Source organism: Rhinoderma darwinii, unplaced genomic scaffold (genome assembly GCF_050947455.1).
Source record: "Rhinoderma darwinii isolate aRhiDar2 unplaced genomic scaffold, aRhiDar2.hap1 Scaffold_3320, whole genome shotgun sequence".
NCBI classification, from domain to species: Eukaryota; Metazoa; Chordata; class Amphibia; order Anura; family Rhinodermatidae; genus Rhinoderma; species Rhinoderma darwinii.
In genome coordinates this window covers 1-20186 of record NW_027463400.1, presented here as the reverse complement: position 1 = coordinate 20186, position 20186 = coordinate 1, and the positions used below count along the sequence as shown (strand labels likewise).

At 48.6% G+C, this 20186-nt stretch overlaps 1 pseudogene; it reads right to left on the bottom strand.

Moving 5' to 3' along the window:
• LOC142704461 (uncharacterized) overlaps positions 1-8493 on the bottom strand; it is a 36991-nt pseudogene extending 28498 nt beyond the window's left edge.
• Between the last annotated feature and the right edge of the window lie 11693 nt (positions 8494-20186).

Sequence of the window (20186 nt, the reverse complement as noted above, 5' to 3'; positions counted from 1 at the left end):
ATTAAAGTAGAACAGATAAAATGAAGATATCTGTGCTGCCACCTATATACCCTGCAGCCCCCTATATACCCTGCAGCCCCCTATATACCCTGCTGCCCCTTATATACTCTGCTGCCCCTATATACCCTGCTTCCCCTTATATAACCTGCTTACCCTTATATAACCTGCTTCCCCTTGTATACTCAGCTGCCCCTTATATATATGCCTCTGTGTGTACAGATAATGTAGTGGATGTTATCACTGTATTATCTGTTGTGTTACATAGGACTGCATGCGAAATCTGCTACATTATCTGTACTGGGTATATATGGGTCTGTTTGTGAATGTGTCTTTGTGCCTTTTATGTATTTGTATATGTTCCGGTCTGTGTATGTGTGTGTGTCTGTACGTCTACATATTTACCTGTATGCATATATTCCAGATGTGTGTATGTATAATTGCCTGTATGTCTAAATATCTGTCTCTATGTATGCACAGTATATATGTTCCAGTATGTGCGTGTCTATATATGTGGTTCATATTTGGTTTGTGTAGGGGGCAGCAACAGGGAGTCCCGCACAGGGCGCCATCCAACCTAAGACCAGTCCTGATCATGTGATATCTATATATAGGTGTTACCTGTCAGTGTAATCCTGCATGTAATGTTAATGAGATGTCTGCTGAGAATTGATCTCTACAGAACAGGAAGGATCAGTCTACTATAAGACTCAGTGGCCAGAGGGAAAAATGCAAGATTTTAGGATTATTTTTAAATAAAGATTACTTTAAAAAAAAAGAAATCGTAAAAATATTTTTAACATAAAAACTTTAAACAATAGGTCATTTTCTGATGACACACGCCCTATAAGTGGTTAAACGGAGTTTCCTCAGATCCCGGCTGTTAATCGCAGCTGGTGCCTCCAAAATCTGACACTAAGCCTAGTGCATGACCGGATCCATAGATCACCTTGTAGAGAACTTCTATGTGCAGTCACAGCTCCCTCAGGTCCTGCACTATGTATAACACATTGTCTGACGTGTTACTGTAATGTAGAACTAAGGAGGAACCCCACCTTAACAAACCTCCCAATTCACTTTCTAAATTCATTATTACTGACCTCTGGTAACACCTCCTGGAATTTCCTCCTCCACTTCACTCTTACACCGTTGATCGCCCCTCACCCGCTCTTCTTCTTCATCCTCCACTTTAATATCAGTCAGATCTTCCCCCTGATTTCACACATGTAACAATTCAGTACAATACAGCAGAGAGTGCGAAGAATCTAACAGATCAACATAAGAAACCACCAAAATCTATGTCCACATCTATGACCGGAGGACCAAAAAGCTCCGCACCCCCCTATATAGATCTGGTATACGGCTCAGCTTCATCTACCTGATGATTCTCTGGGACATTGTGATTTTCCTCTGGACAGTCCTGGGAATACAGAGGACTGGGACATCTCTCTGGTGGATTTCTCCTACTGGATCCATCTGTAGGAAACACACAGTGACTGAATACATGACTACTGTATATCTGTCTATATATCAGACACTTCTCTCTACACTTCTATGTTTACTGATCAGAGCCGGAATTACAATGTTGAGGTCCTCACTACCGGTGTCGATGTTCCTGCACCTTGTAAGCCGCAGGCCTAAAGGAGACTGTGCCCTACCAGAGCGAACGGCGGGGCGTAACTGGCTCCCTGCTCCGCCATAGTATTTACCTGTATCTGCCTTCTGTGGACGCGGATACACATGAAAGTGGCGGGACACAGGGGCCTCTATTTTGAGAGTGCCCTGCAACCCAAAAAATTGTCAGTGTGTCAAATGCTTATTAGCCTCTTACAGGCTGTGTACACCTTTATAGACAATATTTTCTACACGCTTTTATTAACCCCTCCATACGGCAATATTCTTTCAAACCGCTGATGCCCCGGGCAGTTGTCATATAAATAAACATTGGCAGAATGGAAAGGGGTTTAATGTGTGCAGCACTGCACTTTCCTGTCCGCCGGCTCTCTCCACAAGTGCCGGCACATCTCCCCCTTAGTTTAATCAAACTTACATGCCAAACCCCTGCAGATAGCACCTCAGCACCTGTAGATAGCGCCACTGAAGCTCCCACTAGGAGCAGAATGCTTTGCCAGAGCGTTGCCGTCAACTTGGCTGGGAATTGTGATCCTAGAGGGAGCCCCTGACGTCTCTGTCCATATATGGACAGTCACGACAGGGACTCCTCTGGGAGTGGAATCCATGGCCTATTTTTGACCTGTTTAAGACAGATCCATTGCTCAAATCTGACGTGTCACTTTAAGGGTATGTGCACACGGGGCTGATAAGATGTAGATTTTCTGTTCTCCACATAGAGGTGGGACCCCCATATATCAGACATTTATAGCATATCTCTCAGATGAGAAGAGTAAAATGAAGACATTCCCCCCCCAGACAATGAAGACCTGACTCCTGACAACCTGACACATGGCGGATACTGGGGAGACATTGCTGACATCGCACAAGACGTGGTGCACACTATGCAGTCAGTGTTTTGATATGAACTGTGAGGTTCTGCAGCAGCTGAGGTGACATTATATATAAAGGAAACATGCAGTGTGATCTCTTATCATCATGTTATAGCGCAGGTGGAGCGGAGCAGAGTGATACATTGTTTTGTGGGATAAGATTCAGTATAAACTTGTATTTTACTCATTTAACCCCTTCCTGAACAGGACATTTACCGACATAGGGAACACCTGACACCCTGGGCTGGAAACCTGCAAAGGCTGGAAACCTGAGAGAACTGTGATTAAGGCCATTTATATACTTAGATTCTGTGGTCAACAGCGACTGCAGAAACTAAGCTGTAAGAAAGACGGGGGTCCTCCCTGACAGCTCATCGTCCCCACGCGACACGATGGACGGTTGTCATGGCAGCATGGGGGGCAATGAAGGTCCGCCATCTTTCTGCTCCTATAAACCCCTTAATATTAATCACGATATATTGCGATACATTAGTATTACAGTGATTTGTACCGGAGATCTAATCATCACTAGTTCAAGTCCCCCAGAACAGGAATACATTTTTTTAGAAAAAACAGTAAAATAAAAAAACACTAGCAGCTCTAAAAATATAAATAAAAAATATTATAAAATGATCAAAAACTGCAGCTCGTCCCACAAAAAATAAGCCCTCACTCCGCTACATCCACAGAAAAATAAAAAAAAGGTTCTGGTTCTGATTATACATAGTTGTCAACTTTTTACATTTCTTTCCAAGGACAATTAGGGTGTGGCTTCTTTGGGGGGTGTCTTATGGGGCGTGGTTTATCTCATGGGTGTGGCTAATGGGGCATGGTTTTCTTCCCAGAATTTCTGCATCCAAATAAACAAACAAAACCGTCTGCACTAGTTTGGCTGACAACCACTATGGTGGCCGGTATCTCTCTGGTTATCTGGTTGTTTACAGGCAGGTGATGTCTCACTTTATCACTAGGGCGAGGTGATATGTGCTGACCACTACTGGCAGCGTAAATACCAGCGCAGATAGTGTCACACTGTAGATGGTGTGCTCCTTTTAGATGGTGCTCCACACTGCCCCCTGTAGATAGGGCCACATACAGCCCCCCAGTAGATAGGGACACACAGCCCCCCTTGATAGGGACACACACAGCCTACTTGTAGATAGGGCCACACACAGCCCCCCTGTAGATAGCGCCACACACAGCCCCCGTGTAGATAGCGCCACACTCAGTGCCCCTTGTAGATGGCACTCCACACTGCCCCCTGCAGATAGCGCCACACACAGCCCCCTGTAGATCGCGCCACAAACAGCCCCCTTGTAGAGAGAGCCACACACAGCCCCCTTGTAGAAAGCACCATACCCCCTTGTAGATTGCGCCACACACAGCCCTCCTGTAGATTGCGCCGCACACAGCCCCCCTGTAGATTGCGCCGCACACAGCCCTCCTGTAGATTGCGCCGCACACAGCCCTCCAGTAGATTGCGCCACATACAGCCCTCCAGTAGATTGCGCCACACACAGCCCCCTTGTAGAGAGAGCCACACACGTCACCTTGTGGATAATGCCACACACATCCCCTTGTAGATAATGCCACAAACCCCCCTTGTAGAGAACGCCACAAACCCCCCTTGTAGATAGTGCCACAAACATCCCCTTGAAGAGAACGCCACAAACCCCCCTTGTACATAGTGCCACAAAGGGACGGCCAGAATGGTGTGCCATTGCACTGGGTGCATCACTCCAGCAGGTGGAAGGGGGCGCTGCGCTGGCTACCTTTCCCCTGCTCGTTTCAGAAGCGCCCGGGCCCGGCGACTCAGCATCCGCCTTTCCGCCCGTAGCAGCAATAGCGGCTACATCGGGCATGGGGACGCCCATGCTGCCAGTCGGGATGGGCCCCCCATGGCCGGCGGCACTGCTAGCAGCTGCTACAGCTGTAGCAAAGCCACATTCAATAGTGTCTGCGTCATTAGTACACAGGTACTATTGAATACTATAGCAAAGCAGGAAGGTATCTCCCAGCTCTGCTATCTGCTAGCGCCACTGTGTGGCTGGGGATTCCGCTCCTGGATTGAGCGCTTGATGTCTCTGTCCATATATGGACAGTGACAACTCCTGAAGCGGAATCCCCGTCCACAGCGTTGCTGATGCGGTGACCGGGGATTCCACTTCAGTAGAGGCCCTTGACGTCACTGTCCATAAATAGACGGTCATCAAGCGCTCCGTCCAGGAGCGGAATCTCCGGCCACAGGGGGATTCCGCTCTTTCAGGGAGCTACAGTAGCGCTATGTACAGGAAGGGGGGGGGGGTTCTATCATCTACAAGGGGGCTCTGTGGCACTACAATGGGGCTGTGTGGCACTATCTACAGGAGAATCTGTGAGTGGTGGGCTGATGGTCATTTAAGTGAGAGTGGCGGGCTGATGGTCATTTTACTGTGAGTGGGGGGCTAATGGTCATTTTACTGTGAGTGGGGGGCTGATGGTCTTCAAGTGGTTTTCACCTCTGACCTCCAATTAAAGTTAATAGGAGGCAGAAAATACCTGTGGCGTTCGTTTGGAGCTTTTTTTGCCTACGTCTTTTCCGTTAGCTTCAACGGCTTAAAGAATCACGCAAAAAAAAAAAAAAATAAAGTCAAACAACGCTGTCAATTCAAAATCTGCCTTAAAATTCCTGAAGGAATTTAGAGGAAGATATTTTCTGCTTTACAAAAAACGCTGTGTGAACATATTCTCAGTGGAGTGCTTGTTTTTAGCTGTTTTCGGTCTTTCTCAAAACAATTTTTGGTAGGGGTGCCCTGAGGAAATTTTATTTTTCCAGTGGTGCCTCGAGTCCGAAAAGGTTGGGAAACTCTGCACTAGGCTACAGGATCACGCCGGCCTACGCAAGGATCCCGTCGCGGAGCAGCTCAGTTCGTCTTGGGAACGGGGCCTAGAGGATTACAATTTTTTGGTGTTTGGGGCACTGTCTACAAGGAGCAGGTGGGGGTGCGGGAGTATGGTACTGTCTACATGGGGAGGTGGGGGGGCTGTATGGCACTGTCTACAAGGGGGAGGTGAAGGGCTGTATGGCACTGCCTACAAGGGGGAGGTGGGGGGCTATATGGCATGATCTACAAGGGGGAGTTGCGGCTCTGTATGGCGCTGTCTACATGGGGGAGGTGGGGGGGGGTTGTATGCCACGATCTACAAGGGGGAGGTGGGGGAATGAACAGCACTGTCTACAAGGGGGAGGTGGTGGGCTGTATGACACTGTCTACAAGGAGGGGTGGGGTATTATGGCACAGTCTACAGGGAGGCTGTATGGCACAGTCTACAGGGGGCACTATCTACAAGGGGGGCTGTGTGTGTGCCAGCCAGGGGAGGGGGGCATTATACTGTGTGAAGGCCACTAAGCGGACATTATTCTGTGTAAGGGCACTACAGGGGGAAATCTACTGTGTATGGCACTTAGGGCGCAAAACACTGTGTGGGCAAAATTAGAGGATAAAATACTGTGTCCTTAAAGGGGTAATAATATATGATATTATTAAATATTATTATTATTTTTGGGGCGTGGCCAGCAAGCAGCATGGATAGTCGTATCTGAGCTGAGCTCCCGGGGACCGTAACCTCTCCTGCTGATTATCCTGTCATCCTGGCTGGTAAATCTTTTTACTGGGACCAGACAAACTCTGGGCATACCTCTCCCCCTCGCAGGCTACCCGGGGACATTCTTCGGTGACTTCGTCGGCCCTGCGGACGGAAACAGTGCACGACGGCCTGGTGTTCTGCTGCAGCCTGCACTCGACGCACTTCCACTTGATATTAACCCAGCCTAGGAGACAACGAAGGACTTGCATCCACTTGCATCGGAGGTACACTGTTTATGCCCGACATCTCTTGCTTCTCCCAGGTGTCTTTTGGTCCTCTCTGTCAGACTCCGTGGTCCTGGTTGCATGGGCTTCTGTTCCTCGTGGCGGCTGGTGGTTAATGGCGGCCTGTCTGTGTCTGCAAGGCACGCATGGTGAAACATTCTTTATCTGTCTCCCCTGACAGCCGGTGAAGGTACAGACCTCAGGCTCAGTTGGGGACGACAGTTTTGATTTCTCTCAGGGCAGACCCTGAGATTCCATTGTTCCCAGTATCTGGGTGGTGAGTTGCGGCCTAACGGAGCCATTTTGCATATATGCCTGTTATACATCTATGTCACTGATTTGGCTCACCTGCTCACTATACATTCTGGGACTGCCTGCCTACCCGGTTCTTTGTCTATAGAGCTTACTTACCATATATAACTTCCTACCAGTGTGCCATACTCTGTTAAAAGGAGACTGTATCTGCTGCCTTACTTTTCCTGCTACACTATTGGTGGGGTGCGACCTACCTATTTCAGCTATACAGTGCACCATGCGTAAATCTAAACCTCAGTCTGCAGTGGATAAGCTAAAAGATTTTGCTCGTACTGATCAGGACGAAGATAATTCCTCTCCACGTAAAACGAGATCTACTCACCTCAAAAATAAAGAGGACGATGCCCGACCGAGTGGCGGCATGGATTCCGACACTGAGCCTAAACCTACGTTACGTCAGGTTTCATTGCAACTTCTATCGGCCATTGATGCTTGCAAAACTTCTTTAACAGGCCAGATTGATGAGATAAACCTTGATGTCAGTTTGCTCCATCACAACATGCAGAACCTGAGAGGCTGTATGGGAGAGATGGAGGGGCGACTTTCTCAAGTAGAGGACAGGATTGGTCCTCTTGCTACTACCCTGGCTGCTACTACACGGAAGGCGGATGCTTGTCAATCCAAAACTGATGACCTTGAAAATAGACTGCGTCGTAATAATTTACGTATAATTGGCTTACCGGAAAAATCTGAGGGCAAAACTCCTGAACCGTTTATTGAACAATGGCTCAAGAGTAACTTAGAGGCGTCAGCCTTTTCCCCTTGCTTTGTGGTTGAGAGGGCACATCGTGTTCCGGCTAAGCCGCTGCCTCAAGGTGCAGCCCCTCGGCAATTCCTGGTTGGGATTCTAAATTACAGAGATCGAGACACGTCTTTGCGTCAGTCCAGGTTGAAAGCTCCATTCAAATTCAACAATTCCACTATTTCCATATTTCCTGACTTTTCTGCAGACCTCCAGAAGCAGCGCGCCACCTTTATGGAGCTCAAAAGAAAGTTTAAGGAGTGAAACATTCCATACTCAATGGCATACCCTGCTCGTCTCCGAATTGCCTATGATGACAAAGTGGTCTTCTTGCATAGCCCGGCGAGAGAGTGGCTCCAGATGCATCCTCCGGTGGCTTGAGTGACTCTTCAGCATTCACCTGTGGGCCCTTCGAGAATGCTCCGTTGATCAGCCTGACATTCTTCACATGATGAACGTTACTGGGTGATATGTTGTATATTTTATGATGTTGTACCGTACCTTATGTCGCTATATCTACCATTGGCTATTCAGGTCAGTTGATCCAGAGGGGGATCTCTCTCCTTTCTATATATTGTTCTCATCTGATTCACTGGTAAAAAACAAACAAAAAGACCCAGAACATTTTTCTTATATGCTTACTGATGCCAGGATGGATGCCTGACCAAGACGTAGTCGAGTATTCCCCAATCTAATTTTTCTACCCCAAATGTCTGCCCTACCTATGGTTCTTGGTGGGGACATTTCTGGGTTCTTTTCCTCGGTTACTTTGTTATGTTTGATTGTTGTTCATGTGTATGTCTATGCCACTGACTCTGATAACTCTGTCCATACCTTTTTCTGCTCATCCATTGTATGCTGCTGTACTGCCCAGGACTGGCAATTGATCCTTGATGACGGGCCTCGGTGTTCCCTCATATTAGGCGATCCCGTCCCCACCTAATCTGTTTACAGGAGACTCACCTCATTAGTGAAAGATCTAGTTACCTTAGGAAACCTTGGATACAATGGGCGTGCCACTCCTTTCACACTTTTTATTCTAGAGGGGTTTCCCTGCTGATACATCGCACTGTACGATGGAATCCAATACAGACGCGAATAGACCCAGCTGGAGGTTTCGTTTTTGTTTATGCTGAAATAGACACGAAGCCATATGTTATTCTGTGTATATATAATCCACCACAGGCTAACACCTCCGTCCTTCAGGCAGCTATTGCTTTTGTACATCAAATTAGGTAATGTCTCCGGCTATAGACCGTTTCTCACAAGATCCCGCCCATAATTCAACACCCACTACTCCTTTGTGTCAGCTGATAGAAGGTTTGGCCTGGATTGATCTATGAAGACATTGTCACCCACAGGTTCTGGAATACACTTGTCATTCTCCTGGGAGACAGGCTCTCTCCAGGATTGATCTATGAAGACATTGTCACCCACAGGTTCTGGAATACACTTGTCATTCTCCTGGGAGACAGGCTCTCTCCAGGATTGATCTTTGAAGATATTGTCACCCACAGGTTCTGGAATACACTTGTCATTCTCCTGGGAGACAGGCTCTCTCCAGGATTGATCTATGAAGACATTGTCACCCACAGGTTCTGGAATACACTTGTCATTCTCCTGGGAGACAGGCTCTCTCCAGGATTGATCTATGAAGACATTGTCACCCACAGGTTCTGGAATACACTTGTCATTCTCCTGGGAGACAGGCTCTCTCCAGGATTGGTCTATGAAGACATTGTCACCCACAGGTTCTGGAATACACTTGTCATTCTCCTGGGAGACAGGCTCTCTCCAGGATTGATCTATGAAGACATTGTCACCCACAGGTTCTGGAATACACTTGTCATTCTCCTGGGAGACAGGCTCTCTCCAGGATTGATCTATGAAGACATTGTCACCCACAGGTTCTGGAATACACTTGTCATTCTCCTGGGAGACAGGCTCTCTCCAGGATTGATCTATGAAGACATTGTCACCCACAGGTTCTGGAATACACTTGTCATTCTCCTGGGAGACAGGCTCTCTCCAGGATTGATCTATGAAGACATTGTCACCCACAGGTTCTGGAATACACTTGTCATTCTCCTGGGAGACAGGCTCTCTCCAGGATTGATCTATGAAGACATTGTCACCCACAGGTTCTGGAATACACTTGTCATTCTCCTGGGAGACAGGCTCTCTCCAGGATTGGTCTATGAAGACATTGTCACCCACAGGTTCTGGAATACACTTGTCATTCTCCTGGGAGACAGGCTCTCTCCAGGATTGATCTATGAAGACATTGTCACCCACAGGTTCTGGAATACACTTGTCATTCTCCTGGGAGACAGACTCTCTCCAGGATTGATCTATGAAGACATTGTCACCCACAGGTTCTGGAATACACTTGTCATTCTCCTGGGAGACAGGCTCTCTCCAGGATTGATCTATGAAGACATTGTCACCCACAGGTTCTGGAATACACTTGTCATTCTCCTGGGAGACAGACTCTCTCCAGGATTATCTATGAAGACATTGTCACCCACAGGTTCTGGAATACACTTGTCATTCTCCTGGGAGACAGGCTCTCTCCAGGATTGATCTATGAAGACATTGTCACCCACAGGTTCTGGAATACACTTGTCATTCTCCTGGGAGACAGGCTCTCTCCAGGATTGATCTATGAAGACATTGTCACCCACAGGTTCTGGAATACACTTGTCATTCTCCTGGGAGACAGGCTCTCTCCAGGATTGATCTATGAAGACATTGTCACCCACAGGTTCTGGAATACACTTGTCATTCTCCCGGGAGACAGGCTCTCTCCAGGATTGATCTATGAAGACATTGTCACCCACAGGTTCTGGAATACACTTGTCATTCTCCTGGGAGACAGGCTCTCTCCAGGATTGGTCTATGAAGACATTGTCACCCACAGGTTCTGGAATACACTTGTCATTCTCCTGGGAGACAGGCTCTCTCCAGGATTGATCTATGAAGACATTGTCACCCACAGGTTCTGGAATACACTTGTCATTCTCCCGGGAGACAGGCTCTCTCCAGGATTGATCTATGAAGACATTGTCACCCACAGGTTCTGGAATACACTTGTCATTCTCCTGGAAGACAGGCTCTCTCCAGGATTGATCTATGAAGACATTGTCACCCACAGGTTCTGGAATACACTTGTCATTCTCCTGGGAGACAGGCTCTCTCCAGGATTGATCTATGAAGACATTGTCACCCACAGGTTCTGGAATACACTTGTCATTCTCCTGGGAGACAGGCTCTCTCCAGGATTGATCTATGAAGACATTGTCACCCACAGGTTCTGGAATACACTTGTCATTCTCCTGGGAGACAGGCTCTCTCCAGGATTGATTATGTTTTTGGTTCTCCTGCCTTATCTCTTTATGTGTCCTCCATATCACTCTCCCCCAGGGGGATTTCGGACCACAGTGCGATACTGGTCAGGTCGGAATTTCCTGGACAGCGATTGTTACCTACTTGGAAGTTGCATCCTTTCTGGTTGACACTTATTGGACCCTCTGATCGCATCCCTGACCAAATTATACAATGTTTACAAGTACATGATGCACCTATTTCTCATACCCTGAAGTGGGATACCTTTAAGGCGTACTTGCGTGGTTGTTTGCGATCTACAATTTCTTGTATTATAAAGTCCACGGCTCACTCTGAGAGGGAGGCGGGGGAATGTGTGGCCTCCGCAGAGTTGCTGTATATTTCTGATCCCACGGACGCACACAAGGCTAGTTGGTTACATTTCACTCGTTTATATAAACATGTGCTTCACCTTAAGACTAAGCGCAAATTGTTTTATTACACGTCAATATTATTTTGAGATGGAGAATCAATCCAGTCAGTTATTGGCCCACTTAATTAGACACAATAACTCCTCCAATTCAGGATAATGAGGGTGGTCTATTAACAGAGGGGGATGCCATTGCTACCAGATTTAGAAAGGACTATACCATTTTATATAGTTCCACCTCTAATCATACCATCGCAGACGTTGTAGTTTATCTGAGGGATCTGACTTTTCCTACTCTCTCTTCATCGCAGGTTACATTGCTTGACTCCCCTATGATGATGGCGGAACTTCAAGTGGCTATTCAGGAAATGTCTCTCCATAAATCCCCAGGTCCTGATGGGCTCCCTATTGAAGGTTATAGGAGGTATCGGGAACATATGGGCCCCATGTTGTTAGATACTCTTAACCAGGCTTTACTCAGCCACTCACTTCCCTCTACATTTGATGATGCTTCTATTATTGTGCTACTGAAGCCGGATAAAGACCCTGTTGATTGTGGTTCTTATAGACCAATTTCCCTAGTTAACGTGGACTATAAAATCCTACCTAAGATCCTGGCAAAGCGACTGAATCAAGTTGTTCTAACAATGATTCACCCTGACCAAACTGAATTCATGCGCGGTAAATCTACATCTATAAACATTACACGTGTACAGACACTTATGCAGATGGGTAGAATGCGGCATTTGCCTTGGGCTGTCGCTTCATTAGATACTATGAAGGCGTTCGACTCTGTTGAGTGCTCCTTCCTTCTGGCCGGCCTTCACAGCTTTGCTCCTACATTTATCTCATGGATCCAACTTCTCTATAAATCCCTTATGGCTATTGTGGTGGTCAATGGCATCCCCTCTGATTCTTCTCCTCTGGCACGGGGTACGCGGCAGGGATGTCCCCTCTCACCGCTTTTATTTGCTATTGCCATTGAAGCTATAGCTATTAGATTGAGATCCACCCCTATGGTAACTGGTGTGCAGTGGGAGGGAGGGTCTGCTGTGGTGGGCCTGTACGCTGACGAGAAGGTCCTTTTCCTGCGCAGCCCTCATGAGTCTTTTGGTCACGGTGTCCGCTTGTTAGATGCCTTTTTGCCATTTTCTGGGCTTAGGGTTAATTGGCAGAAGTGCCCCATTTCCTACATCAGGAGATCGGCGCTGTAATGTCGGTGACAGTAATGCTTTATATTTAGAAAAACGTTCTATATTTACCACGTTAGGAGCGATTTTACATTTATGCTAATGAGTTTCTTAATGCCCAAGTGGGCGTGTTTTTACTTTAGACCAAGTGGGCGTTGTACAGAGGAGTGTATGACGCTGACCAATCACTGACCAATCAGCATCATGCACTCCTCTCCATTCATTTAGTCAGTGCATAGTGACACTGCGTTGTTCACGATCTGCTGTCTTATACTGACACATTAACGTTACTGAAGTGTTTAGACAGTGAATAGACATTCCTTCCAGCCAGGACGCGATGTCTATTCACAATCCCGACACTTCGGTAACGTTTACAGCAGAGCAAAGCGTAATCTCCCTGTAACCGGTCATTTACAGCGAGATCTCGCGAGATTACACTTTGCTCTGCTGTAAGTACCACAGAAACGTTACCGAAGTGTCGGGATTGTGAATAGACATGGCGTCCTGGCTGGAAGGAATGTCTATTCACTGTCTAAACACTTCAGTAACGTTAATGTGTAAGTGACTGAGCCCAGGCTAAGTGTAGAATCCCCAGTCAGAGGGTTGCCGACGCTCTGGCCGGGTATTCCGCTCCCGGAGGAGTGAATGGCAGAGCAGGGAGCGGAGAGTTTCCTGCTCCGCCACAGTATTCAGTAGTACCTGCGTCCTGAGGATGCAAATACAATTGAAAATGGCCGGGACAGTTATTTGCCGGGACTGTCTCTGTAAATTTGGGACAGTCCCGGCAAATTCAGGACTGTTGGCAACTATGAGAATATGGCGACACTAAATAACATTGTTTTCTAACAAAAAGTTATTTCTATGTAAATATCGCACATCATGAAAAAAACCATAGAAATTTGGTATCGTCCGGCAGAATGTAATCCTCGCACCGCGGGACCGGCAGAAAAATAAACAAGAAATAGATCTGAGGGAACAACTAAACCCGTCCTGGTGATTAAGGGGTTAACCTGCGGTGCGGATTATAGACACGCAGGATATCGCATTTATACCGCGGATTCGCTGCGCATTTGTTGCAGAATTTCCCCATTAAGTGAAATGGAAAGTCAAGTTCCGCAACAACCGCCATTGTTCCCAGAATCCTCTGCGGCTCCACCGCGTGTTCACAGCAACGCTGCAGGTTACACATATATAAAAAAGAAGGCGTCATGTGACCCCTGCAGCCAATCACAGGCCGGAGAGGTCACATGTCATTATAGGGGTCACCTGGACACAGCCGGAAGAGCAGGGACGTGTTGCTATGGTAACGCTGGGAGAGGTGGGGATCGGCCTTGTTGTATTTCTGGAGTAGATATTCGGGGGGATTATACGTCCACCATTTGGGGTGAATATTCGGGGTGATTTCCTTGCGTGTTGTGGGTCGTATTCGCTACGTGTGAACATTCCCTTAAACCGCACGGTGAACGACATTAACAAGAAATGTATAAAAGTCAGTGAATAAGTTGTAAGTCCCGAATATTATGTCATTACAAAACACGACTCGTCCCACAAACCATCCGACCACTACAAAGACCAGAAATAACCACTTACCCCAAAGAGGCCGGCACTGGAGGGGTTAAATCCCGGCAAGGAGTCCAGTGGGCGGGGTCACTCAATGATTGACAACAGAGAGAACACCCGACCAGCGCTGCTCTTTACCTCATCACGTAACAGCGGAAGGACCTGTGATGACGTCACCACCAAGTGACAGGAAAAGGCGGAGCTTATTAGTGAAGAGAGGCGGAGGTGGAAGGACCTGGGATATCAAGGTCACGTGACCGCGGCATCAGGGGGGGGGGGGTTTAGAAGTGTGAGCGATGTATGAAGGACCTGCGTGATGATCAAGTGACATGAGGGGTCCTGAGCATCATATGAGCGATGAAGGAGTGATCGGTCATAACAGTGCAAAATATAATGTGTTGTGGTAAAAGGACCTGTGATGACATCACCACCACGTGACTGGGACGGGTGGAGCTTATCATTTGAGAAAAGTGGTGGAGGAAAGACCTATGAAGCTGATCACGTGACATGTGGGGGGCGGAGCTCTGTGAGTGGTCCGGTCTCCTGTGCTATGTTGAGAAGCGTTCATGATTACGTCACATGAGGGGGGGGGCTATGCCTCCTCTCCAGTTATAAGCTCCGCCTCTCTTCTCCCGGTCACATGGTGGTGACGTCATTACTGGTCCTTCAGCTGTTGCCGTGTATGATGTAGAGAGCAGCGCTGGTCGGGTGTACGTGACTTCCGGTCACCGCTGTTGTTTAGTGTTCTCTCTGTTATCAGTCAGGAGATTTCCCATGATGCAGTAGTAAGTTTACATGAGGTCATTTCTGTGCGGTTTTGGTGCGTTTTTGTCTGGCACAGTGTTGGTAATTATTATTATTTATTATTAGCGCTGTAAATATAAAATACAGGAGGGTTTAACCCCTTGGTGACATCAGATCTATAGTATTATGCTGTACGTGCGCCGTCACACTAGAAGGAGCGGAGCCTGCACCGTACACGACTACTGACAGCCGCCTGCAACCGCCAAGATCAGAGACCGCGCAATCCTGGCCGCTTAACCCCTCGTGATTAATAGTGATGGCGGCGTCTGATCAGTTAGAGATCGCGGCTTCCTCTGTCCTCCGAAGAGACTGCGCGATGCCGACCGGTTATATAAAACCCCCCCACACCGCGCAATTACCGGAAATATAAACCCCTCCCACCGCGCAATCACCAGAAATATAAACCCCCCCCCACACCGCGCAATCACCGGAAATATAAACCCCTCACACTGCGCAATCACCGGAAATATAAACCCCTCACACCGCGCAATCAGCGGAAATATAAACCCCCCACACCGCGCAATCACCGGAAATATAAAACCCCCCACACCGCGCAATCACCGGAAATATAAAACACCTCACACCGCGCAATCACCGGAAATATAAACCCCCTCACACCGCGCAATCACTGGAAATATAAATCCCTCACACCGCGCAATCACCGGAAATATAAACCCCTCACACCGCGCAATCACCGGAAATATAAACCCCTCACACCGCGCAATCACCGGAAATATAAAACCCCTCACACCGCGCAATCACCGAAAATATAAACCCCCTCACACCGCGCAATTACCGGAAATATAAACCCCCCACACCGCGCAATCACTGGAAATATAAAACCCCTCACACCGCGCAATCACCGGAAATATAAACCCCTCACACCGCGCAATCACCGGAAATATAAACCCCTCACACCGCGCAATCACCGGAAATATAAAACCCCTCACACCGCGCAATCACCGGAAATATAAACCCCTCACACCGCGCAATCACAGGAAATATAAACCCCCCTCACACCGCGCAATCACCGGAAATATAAACCCCTCACACCGCGCAATCACCGGAAATATAAACCCCCCCTCACACCGCGCACTCACAGGAAATATAAACCCCTCACACCGCGCAATCACCGGAAATATAACCCCCCACACCGCGCAATCACCGGAAATATAACCCCCCCACACCGCGCAATCACTGGAAATATAAACCCCTCACACCGCGCAATCACCGGAAATATAAACCCCTCACACCGCGCAATCACTGGAAATATAAACCCCTCACACCGCGCAATCACCGGAAATATAAACCCCTCACACCGCGCAATCACCGGAAATATAACCCCCCCCCACACCGCGCAATCACCGGAAATATAACCCCCCCACACCGCGCAATCACCGGAAATATAACCCCCCCACACCGCGCAATCACCGGAAATATAAACCCCCACACTGCGCAATCACCGGAAATATAAACCCCCACACCGCGCAATCACCGGAAATATAAACCCCCTCACACCGCGCAATCACCGGAAATATAAACCCCTCACACCACGCAATCACCGGAAATATAAACCCCCCCACACCGCGCAATCACCGGAAATATAAACCCCCACACTGCGCAATCACCGGAAATATAAACCCCTCACACCGCGCAATCACCGGAAATATAAACCCCTCACACACCGCGCAATCACCGGAAATATAAACCCCCTCACACCACGCAATCACCGGAAATATAAACCCCTCACACCGCGCAATCACGGAAATATAAACCCCTCACACCGCGCAATCACCGGAAATATAAACCCCCCCACACCGCGCAATCACCGGAAATATAAAACCCCCCACACCGCGCAATCACGGAAATATAAACCCCTCACACCGCGCAATCACCGGAAATATAAAACCCCCCACACCGCACAATCACCGGAAATATAAACCCCTCACACCGCGCAATCACCGGAAATATAAACCACTCACACCACGCAATCACCGGCAATATAAAACCCCTCACACCGCGCAATCACCGGAAATATAAAACACCTCACACCGCGCAATCACCGGAAATATAAAACCCCTCACACCGCGCAATCACCGGAAATATAAAACCCCTCACACCACGCAATCACCGGAAATATAAACCCCTCACACCGCGCAATCACCGGAAATATAAACCCCCCACACCGCGCAATCACTGGAAATATAAACCCCCACACTGCGCAATCACCGGAAATATAAACCCCCCCTCACACCGCGCAATCACTGGAAATATAAACCCCCTCACACCTCGCAATCACCGGAAATATAAAACCCCTCACACCGCGCAATCACCGGAAATATAAAACCCCCACACTGCGCAATCACCGGAAATATAAACCCCCCCTCACACCGCGCAATCACCGGAAATATAAAACCCCTCACACCGCGCAATCACCGGAAATATAAACCCCCTCACACCGCGCAATCACCGGAAATATAAAACCCCTCACACCGCGCAATCACCGGAAATATAAAACCCCTCCCACCGCGCAATCACCGGAAATATAAACCTCTCACACCGCGCAATCACCGGAAATATAAAACCCTCACACCGCGCAATCACCGGAAATATAAACCCCTCACACCGCGCAATCATCGGAAATATAAACCCCCTCACACCGCACAATCACCGGAAATATAAACCCCCTCACACCGCGCAATCACCGGAAATATAAACCCCTCACACCGCGCAATCACCGGAAATATAAAACCCCTCACACCGCGCAATCACCGGAAATATAAAACCCCTCACACCGCGCAATCACCGGAAATATAAACCCCCCACACCGCGCAATCACCGGAAATATAAACCCCTCACACCGCGCAATCACCGGAAATATAAAACCCCTCACACCGCGCAATCACCGGAAATATAAAACCCTTCACACCGCGCAATCACCGGAAATATAAACCCCCCACACCGCGCAATCACCGGAAATATAAACCCCTCACACCGCGCAATCACCGGAAATATAAACCCCCCACACCGCGCAATCACCGGAAATATAAAACCCCTCACACCGCGCAATCACCGGAAATATAAACCCCTCACACCGCGCACTCACAGGAAATATAAACCCCTCACACCGCGCAATCACCGGAAATATAAACCCCCCACACCGCGCAATCACCGGAAATATAAACCCCCTCACACCGCGCAATCACCGGAAATATAAACCCCCCACACCGCGCAATCACCGGAAATATAAAACCCCCTCACACCGCGCAATCACCGGAAATATAAACCCCTCACACCGCGCAATTACCGGAAATATAAACCCCTCACACCGCGCAATCACCGGAAATATAAAATCCCCCACACCGCGCAATCACTGGAAATATAAACCCCCCCCCACACCGCGTAATCACAGGAAATATAAACCCCTCACACCGCGCAATCACCGGAAATATAAACCCCTCACACCGCGCAATCACCGGGAATATAAACCCCTCACACCGCGCAATCACCGGAAATATAAACCCCTCACACCGCGCAATCACCGGAAATATAAACCCCTCACACCGCGCAATCACCGGAAATATAAAACCCCTCACACCGTGCAATCACCGGAAATATAAACCCCCCCACACCGCGCAATCACCGGAAATATAAAACCCCCCACACCGCGCAATCACCGGAAATATAAAACCCCTCACACCGCGCAATCACCGGAAATATAAACCCCCTCACACCGCGCAATCACCGGAAATATAAACCCCCCACACCGCGCAATCACCGGAAATATAAAACCCCTCACACCGCACAATCACCGGAAATATAAACCCCTCACACCGCGCAATCACCGGAAATATAAAACCCCTCACACCGCGCAATCACCGGAAATATAAACCCATCACACCACGCAATCACCGGAAATATAAACTCCTCACACCGCGCAATCACAGGAAATATAAACCCCTCACACCGCGCAATCACCGGAAATATAAAACCCCTCACACCGCGCAATCACCGGAAATATAAAACCCCCCACACCACGCAATCTCCGGAAATATAAACCCCCTCACACCGCGCAATCACCGGAAATATAAACCCCTCACACCGCGCAATCACCGGAAATATAACCCCCCACACCGCGCAATCACCGGAAATATAAACCCCTCACACCGCGCAATCATCAGAAATATAAACCCCTCACACTGCGCAATCACCGGAAATATAAACCCCCCCACACCGCGCAATCACCGGAAATATAAACCTCCCCCACACCGCGTAATCACCGGAAATATAAACCCCTCACACCGCGCAATCACCGGAAATATAAACCCCTCACACCGCGCAATCACCGGAAATATAAACCCCTCACACCGCGCAATCACCGGAAATATAAACCCCCCACACCGCGCAATCACAGGAATTATAAAACCCCCTCACACCGCGCAATCACCGGAAATATAAACCCCCCCACACCGCGCAATCACCGGAAATATAAACCTCCCCCACACCACGCAATCACCGGAAATATAAACCCCTCACACCGCGCAATCACCGGAAATATAAAACCCCTCACACCGCGCAATCACCGGAAATATAAAACACCTCACACCGTGCAATCACCGGAAATATAAACCCCCCACACCGCGCAATCACCGGAAATATAAACCCCCCCCCCCACACCGCGCAATCACCGGAAATATAAACCCCTCACACCGCGCAATCACCGGAAATATAAACCCCCCCACACCACGCAATCACCGGAAATACAAACCCCCCACACCGCGCAATCACCGGAAATATAAACCCCCCCCACACCACGCAATCACCGGAAATACAAACCCCCCACACCGCGCAATCACCGGAAATATAAACCCCTCACCGCGCATTCACCGGAAATACAAACCCCCACACTGCGCAATCACCGGAAATATAAACCCCCACACTGCGCAATCACCGGAAATATAAACCCCCACACTGCGCAATCACCGGAAATATAAACCCCCCCTCACACCGCGCAATCACCGGAAATATAAACCCCTCACACCGCGCAATCACTGGAAATATAAACCCCTCACACCGCGCAATCACCGGAAATATAAACCCCTCACACCGCGCAATCACCGGAAATATAACCCCCCCCACACCGCGCAATCACCGGAAATATAACCCCCCCACACCGCGCAATCACCGGAAATATAACCCCCCCACACCGCGCAATCACCGGAAATATAAACCCCCACACTGCGCAATCACCGGAAATATAAACCCCCACACCGCGCAATCACCGGAAATATAAACCCCCTCACACCGCGCAATCACCGGAAATATAAACCCCTCACACCACGCAATCACCGGAAATATAAACCCCCCCACACCGCGCAATCACCGGAAATATAAACCCCCACACTGCGCAATCACCGGAAATATAAACCCCTCACACCGCGCAATCACCGGAAATATAAACCCCTCACA